Source organism: Cupressus sempervirens, chromosome 5, assembly GCF_028749045.1.
Source record: "Cupressus sempervirens isolate cs-2001-9-10 chromosome 5, ASM2874904v1, whole genome shotgun sequence".
NCBI lineage: Eukaryota > Viridiplantae > Streptophyta > Pinopsida > Cupressales > Cupressaceae > Cupressus > Cupressus sempervirens.
The window spans coordinates 829,344,511-829,352,488 of record NC_143122.1 but is presented as its reverse complement, the minus strand read 5'-3'; the positions used below and the strand labels follow the sequence as shown (position 1 = coordinate 829,352,488).

At 34.4% G+C, this 7,978-nt stretch overlaps 1 pseudogene; it reads right to left on the bottom strand.

Annotated features, from left to right (window-relative positions):
- Positions 1–4,926: 4,926 nt before the first annotated feature.
- LOC149558444 (cyclin-dependent kinase B1-1-like) lies at positions 4,927–7,548 on the bottom strand (annotated as a pseudogene).
- Between the last annotated feature and the right edge of the window lie 430 nt (positions 7,549–7,978).

The window sequence follows — 7,978 nt, the reverse complement described above, 5'->3', positions numbered from 1 at the left end:
ATGTGAATATGAGAAATGCAAACAATCCCATAGCCTTCATCATGTGTAACATTGGTGAAGAAGACAACCCTGAGGTATGGTAATTGGACAATGGTTGTAGCAAACACATGAGCGGTAATAAAAATTTATTATCTTTCATTTTTAGAAATTTTGAATTATGGAATTAAAATGGGAAAAAATGGAACCATTCCCATTGTGGGAAAAGGATCTATCATGGTTTGCACCAAGAAAGGTGAGAAGGAGATATAAAATGTTTATGTTACCTTAGGTATGAAGCACAATTTGATGAGTGTTGGACAACTCATTCAAAATGGTTACAAGGTGTTGATGGAAAATGACATGTGTGTCATTCATGAAAAGGATGAGAGTAAGAAGATACTTGCAATATTCCAAATGAAAAGAACCAAATGTTCCCCTTGAAGATAGAGACATGTTTTTCTTCTCAAGTCATTGTTTCACCTCCCAGCATATATATACAATAGTACATCAACAATAACCTCTTAGGAGCATGATTGAAGACCCCCTCCAAGCTATAGCATCTCAAGTATGGAAATTTTGGCTTTGCTGGTTTAAATTTATTGTCTAAGAAAAAGATGGTAAATGGATTTCCAAACATTGTAGATTCATGTGATGAGTGTGAAGCTTGTATTCTGGGTAAGCATTAACATAGGTTTCCCTTTAATTCTAGAAATTCTAGAAGGGAAAGAGCACCACTAGAATTGATGCATTATGATTTAGTTGGCCCTATGCAAACCACTTCTATTGGGGGGTACTTATTTCATGGAATTCATAGATAATTTCAGTCATAGGACATGAGTGTATTTCTTAAAAAGAAAATCTAAAAGATTTTATAAATTTTTTGAATTTAAAGCCCTTGTTGAAAAGGAATGTAGACACCATGTATAAAATTCTTAAGGTTAGATAGGGGAGGGGAGTATACCTCCAATTTGTTTGTAAATTTTTGCAAGAAAAATGGCATCAAGAAGGAGCTTACAACTAGTTATACTCCGCAACAAAATAGAGTGGTTGAGAGGAATAATAGGACCATTATTAAGATGACAAGGAGCATGATGAAAGCAAAGGGACTCCAACTAAATATTGGAGAGAGGTTGTAGAAACAATAGTATACTTGATAAATAGGTGTCCTACAATGTTAGTCTGTAACAAGATTCCTCTTGAGGCATGTCAAGACATAGATCGGTAATTGAGCAGTTGAGAGTATTTAGATGTGTAGCATATGCACATGTACCAAAGGAACAAAAGAAAAAGATGGATGACAAAGGTGTGAATTATATCTTCATAGGGTAGAGCTCAAAATCAAAGGCTTATAAGTTGTATGATCCAATCACGAATAGGATCATCATTTCAAGAGATGTGGAGTTTCTTGAAAATCAATCATGGGATGGCTTGGTGGATGAATCTTCAAGCAATTCAAGTAAAGTGCTAACTATTCATGAAGAAGATGAAATTGGTGATCAAAAAAATGAAGGATCAATAGATATACATGACCGTAGCCAAAGTCAAAAAGGAAAGCAACTTCAAACATGTAGAGTTTCTACTCCTAACAGCTCAAGATAACTCCAATTTGGTATGCATAATAGTAGCATCAGCAATACTAAAAATTTAGATCTCACTCTCACCTCCCTATTACCAAGAAAGACTAAGAGTCTAAGGGAGATGTACCAAGATGAAAGGTATGATGAAGACTATGATGAGAGTGTTAATTTTGCATTTTTCTCATAATGATCCAATATATTTTGAAGAAGCTGTAAAAGAGGAGAAATGTTGTAATGCCATAGATGAGCAAATAGATGCTATGCAAAGAAATGAAACATAAGAGTTAACTACTTTTCCTCCCAAGAAACAAGTAATTGGAGTTAAATGAGTTTACAAGACCAAGTACAATGCTGAAGGAAAAATAGATAGACATAAGGCATGATTAGTGGTCAAGGGGCATAAGCAACAGGATGGTAGAGATTATGATGAGAATTATGCTCCAATTGCAAGAAAGGAAACCATGCATGCTGTCACAGCAATTGCAACCCAACACAAATGGAAGTTATACCAAATGGATGTGAAGTCCACCTTCTTGAATGGTGTATTGAAAAAAGAGGTATATGTGGAGCAGCCAGCTAATTATGAAGTTGTAAGTGAGGAACATAGGGTATATAGATTGAAGAGAGCTCTATATGAGCTCAAGCAATCTCCACAAGCTTGGTATAACAAGATTGACTCATACTTGATGAGAAATGGCTTTGAAAAAAGCAATGGTGGGCTTATTCTCTACATCAAGGAATTAAATAGTAAGGTTTTGATTGTTTTCTTGTATGTAGATGACTTAAACTTCACTAGAAATGATAATTTCCTAATTGGTGAATTCAAAAAGGCAATGAAAAATGAATTTGAGATGACAGACCTAGGTATGTTAAAGTATTTTCTAGGCATAGAAGTAAAATAAATGCATGTGATGGTATCTTTATATATCAAAAAATATACAAGTAAGATCTTGGAGAGGTTTTAAATGTCGAATAGTAAGGTAGCCCCAACACCAATGGTAGTAGGTCTAAAGTTGAGCAAGGAAGATAGCAGAAAAAATATGAATCCAACATTATACAAAAGTAGTTGGAAGCTTGATGTATTTGACAAAAACAAGGCCTGGCATGATGCATGCAGTAAGTTTGATTTCTAAATTATGGAAACACCAAAAGATTCTCATTGGCAAGTAGGAAAGAAGATCCTAAGTTATGTGAATGGTACCAAGGGATTTGACATTTTGTATACTACTAATGATGATTTTAGGTTGATTGGTTGCACTAATAGCGATTGGGTTGGAAGGCTAGATGATAGGAAGAGCACTTCTGGTTATATGTTTTACATGGGCTTGGGTGCAATTTCATGGGCATCCAAAAAGCGACCAATTATCCAAGAAGTAACCAATTTTTGCTCAATCTACATCAGAGGCTAAATACATAGCAACGAATGCAACAACATCTCAAGCTATTTGGCTAAGGAGAATCTTGGCAAATTTTAATGAAAAGCAAGAGGATGGAACCACAATATTTTGTGACAATATTTTCTCAATTGCATTTTTAAAGGATCCAATCTTCCATGGGAGAAGCCAACATATTAAGATCAAATATCACTTCATTAGAGAGCTAGTGGAGAATGGAGAAATCAAGATGGAATTTTGTAAGTCTCAGTAGCAGCTAGCAAAAGCCTAAGAAGAAGTCTTGGCATAGTTGATTTGGATCAAGAGTGATCCTTGTTTGTTGGCTTGGGACAAAAGGGGAGTGTTGAAAACTATCGATTTCCCATTGAGCCAACTGGCCACTTGCCCATCAGAAGCATTAAACTCAATAGGTGAGTTCAAATTCAAAATCAGAAGGAAATTTGTTTGACACAAGGTAAACTAGAATAATGCTCATTCATTCAATAAGCATGAAGGATAGAGATCGGTTGAAGAGAGCAGAGATTTCAGAGAGTAGAAGGAAGTTTCAACAAATCAGGAAGCATATCAGAGGTTGCAGCAACATAGGTCTCGATGTCTTTTTGTTCTATGTACATTTATTTTGTTTGTCCTATTGAAGTAGTGATTGCTCTAAGTGTTACTGTATGTAGTCATCTTGTGTTGTAAGTTTATGTAACAAATAGAAGTTATAGATTAAAGTAATTTGATTTTGGTTGAAGCCATATGCTCCCATATTTTGTGATGGTTGAATCAACTTTTGAATAGAAAGAAAGCAAGCAAGCATATTAGTCAATCTCTAGTTATTTGGCTTATTGTTGTCTCCTTTCTATCTATTTCGTAATGTGTTTAGTATTTGTACAAAATAGAGTTGCAAGTCTTTGTTCTTGTCTCTGTGTTGTAATGGCAAAAGAAACAAGACTGCAAGTTAGTCACCAAGTAACTTGGTATCCTTGTTAACCTAGTTCTCTATTTTAACTTGGTTCTAGTGCTGACCAAGTTCTTGTGTTTACCAAATCTTTTGTTCTTAGTGCTGACAAAGATCACTTGGTCCCCTCCCTGACTGAGTTGACCAAGCTCACTCAGTTCCTCTGTCAAGAGTTCAGTCGGTGTAGTGTTGTTTGAGCCCATTGTTGTCAAGCTCTTTCCTTTGGAGACCAAGTTCTTCGGGTCTCATTGCTGTCAACTAACTCGACATTGCCAGTCACTTGGCTCCTTAAGGTACTGACCAACTTGGCACTCATTGTGTCATTTGACTACCGAGCAAAATTTTTGTGAAGTTTTCACACCTTACATCTCATATCAAATTCCATGCCATTAATTTAGGGACAAGGGATAGTTGTTTTTCATTTAAAGGTGGTCAGCCAATAGGAAATGATGAGTTCTTGGAAGGATGGTTAATGAAGTCCAAGCATTTTACATCTCAAATTTCTTTACAATCGCCCAAGTTAGCAAGAATTATGTCATCCATTATGACAAATTAACTGATGAAACTTACCTAACTCACCAAAATATCAAAAAGCACTCGAAGATCATTCCAAATACAAGGCATCCACTTGGTTTTCCTTATACAAATGCTAATTTGCACCAAGGTCACATTAATATTCTAATAGGCTCTAACCAATCGGCCATTTCAAGTTATGTTGTGACTTGTTTGCTATTTTATTATCCTACACTGTTAAAAGACCATAGCTATCACTTAACTAAACACGCAGCACATAGATGACCTCCAAAACAAAGCTATTATTAGGAAAGTGTAGAGAAATACGGCTTCTGCATTGACAATACATTTAAGATATAGAATATATTCTTTCAAATCCTTGGAAAGCTGATATACGCATTCCCACCAAAAATTTCTGGGCAAATATGGCACCTCAACAACACCTTAACATAAATGCTAGTCAAGAAAATGTGAAACAAAATATGTAGTGATTGAGTACACTATCCAATTGCTTCAGTCTTCAAATTTCAAAATGCGATTTATCAAGAACAGCAAAATAAGGATGTTCTGCTGCCTTCTTAGCTGAGATTCTCTTGGATGGCTCGTATGTAAGCATTTTCTACAACAACAGCAGAAAAAGTAGTTGGAAATTTACTTTTTAAATCGATTGCACATAAGCAAAGAAGCAAAAGAGGACAATAATAGAATTTTATAACACTTACAGACAATAAGTCCAAACCATTTGGATCCAAGTCAGGAACAAGAGTCCTTAGGTCGTTATTTTTCCATTGAGGATAGATATGCCAATATCTCAGCTTGCTGACTCCTGGCCATGTGCTTTCATTAGGGGTTCCTAGGGACCTAATGCATATAAGCGTAGAATCACAGTCGTTAAGATGAACCATGATAATCATATCATTCATGGGATAAAATAGGGTTGTAGTAGAAATCGTCTCTCTTTGCAAAATCTTAGGTTTTAATTATTTGACTGGAAAATTGCTCTTACCTGAAAATGCTAAGGAGCTGGCTTATTTCTGAATCTGCCATAAACAAAGGCTTCATTCGGAACATTTCAGCTACATAATTAAGAACCAGTTTCAAATATCCATGAATCATAAAATTGAAGTGAAATATATAATGTAGGAGCAATAGCATGTAAAGGTATAGAAGATAAAAATTCGTAAGAGAAGTAGAAATATGTACAACCCTTAAATTAAAGTAGTAGATTGCAAAAAGCTTACCAAATATGCAGCCAATAGACCACATGTCCACAGCTGTGGAGTAAAGGGGGTCTCCCAAAAGCACCTCAGGAGCCCTGTACCAAAGGGTCATAATCTGCAGCAAGAAGAAAGGTATTAAAACAATGTCAAAATAATAGCTCAAGTTGGTCTGAACATAACAGAATTCCCTAGAACCTATGAACATATTTTTATGGTCTAATGCAACTATTGATAATGTAGCTAAAGTTAATTAACAGACATAACTAAAATCTGTAGTTTGAACAAAAAAATCTATCCATTAAAGTCCAACTAAAAAATAAATTAACTTAAATGAGCCCTAAAATTGTAGTACCAGGGCATTAGTTCTTAGTTTAATAAGTTCATATATAATCCATAGAGCTTAGTATGGGCTCATTGCTTTTGGCATCTAGATTGAGATTCATGTTATCCTAAATTAAAGCCATGGTGTCCATGTCTTTGTTGTTTTTTCACTAATTTCATATAGACCCTAAAGTACGAAATGATCTCTTCATCTTTAGCATCTAGATTGAAATTTGAGATAACATACAGTGGCCTTTATTGCTTCAATTCCAATTAATCTTAAATAGTTATCAGCTGGGTAAGAAGAAAATAGAATCTGAAAGCAGGAAAAAACTGTCCCACTTGATGGGTATATTTCTTGATAGGAATAGTGAATGTTCTTCTGAGCCCAAGATCTGCAATTTTGATCAAACCCCTTTCTTGGTCCATCAGTAGATTTCCGGGCTTCAAATCCCTGCACATTCTAATTATGTTTCAAATGAAATAGATTGAAAAACAACAACAATATTCAGAAGAACTAAAAAATTTACATTCCAGGTTATACAAATGGGAGCACCTATGCATTACACCCCTACTATGGCAGTAAGAAACACCCTTGCATATCTGGTACAAGAAGCTCTGCAATCCAACTATTAACTTACAATCATAGCAAGAATATAACAAATAACAATTAAATTATTGAAACGAAATAAATTTTCTTCATGCAGCATTTTGAATAACCCAATTGAGCAATTACATGAAATCTTGAAAAACTTAACAACATTCAACAATAGAGCTCCTTGGTTATTGATATAAAATTGTAATCCTTTGTCAATGTCTCATAGATTAAAAGGCTCCACTTTTGTGAACATTGTCTATGCATACAGGCAAATTGCATGATGGTTACTTGTTGATATAGTTAAATTAAAAGAAATTACCTTGATAATCTGGGGGAGGCAATTTCTTTTGTCCACGGCAATAACCAGCAATATACTTCTTGAGATCAGAGTCCATGTATTGAAAAACCAAATACAAAAGGAGCTTATTCTTTCTGTGCTTTATATGTTTCACGTCCAATAGTCTACAATAAAATACCAATTTATCAATATAACTGTTGAAAAGGGGATTTCTTATGAAAACGTAATTTTTTCAAGGAAAGAATGCATTGGAATATGATTGTCTTTTCACACAAATATACAGATATTTGTCGAAGTCAATACTTTGGAACATGATTTTCTTTTTAAACATATTTAGAATTGCAATCTGTTAAAGCATCTGACGAAGAATCAAGTTGCTGTTTGTGAAACCCAAAACTTTGATTTTATTTGTCACATACAAGTTTTTTCAAAGTGCTTTTTTCTCCAAATTGAGAGCTGATATTGAGGTGGCATATGCATTTCTTACCTTACAATGTAATTGCTATTAGAAAGTGCCTTTAGGAGTGATATCTCCCTTAGTGTACTGACAGAAATTCCCTCATCTTCATTCTCAAGTTTGAGCTTCTTGAGGGCAAAAAACTGACCTGTATTAATGTCCTTCACTTGGTATACTTTACCATAAGTTCCTTCTCCAATCTTCTCAATTTTCTCCAAGTTCTCATAAGCATTTATTTTATTTTCCATCTTGGAAATAAATAAATGGATGTAAGTCTGACTCTGGTTTTAAATATTCAAAATCTGTTTAAGCTAAGGAATGGAAGAATGAAAAGGCATTAGGAGTTTGAGGGTCCTCCTTTTAAGACTTCTATAGTGGTGATCCGTAGGTCTTCCAGCGAAAAGAAAATAGAAAGAATATCAAAAGACACATCCAAACTTTATGACCATTTGAGTTTAAATTGGCACACCATGTGTTTATAGTTTTTACAACTGTAATATGATTTTTCATTTTTTTGTCTTTTTCAATTAATGGTAGAAGATTAAGAGTGCAGTTTAGGAGGAGGCTTTATCATGAGTTTCAAGTAAAAAAATATTATTATAAGATTAGTTGATTTAAAAAAATAAAATTAACAGCTTTTTTTTTGGGCTGCATATTTAAGTTGGTAGAAAAGATAAG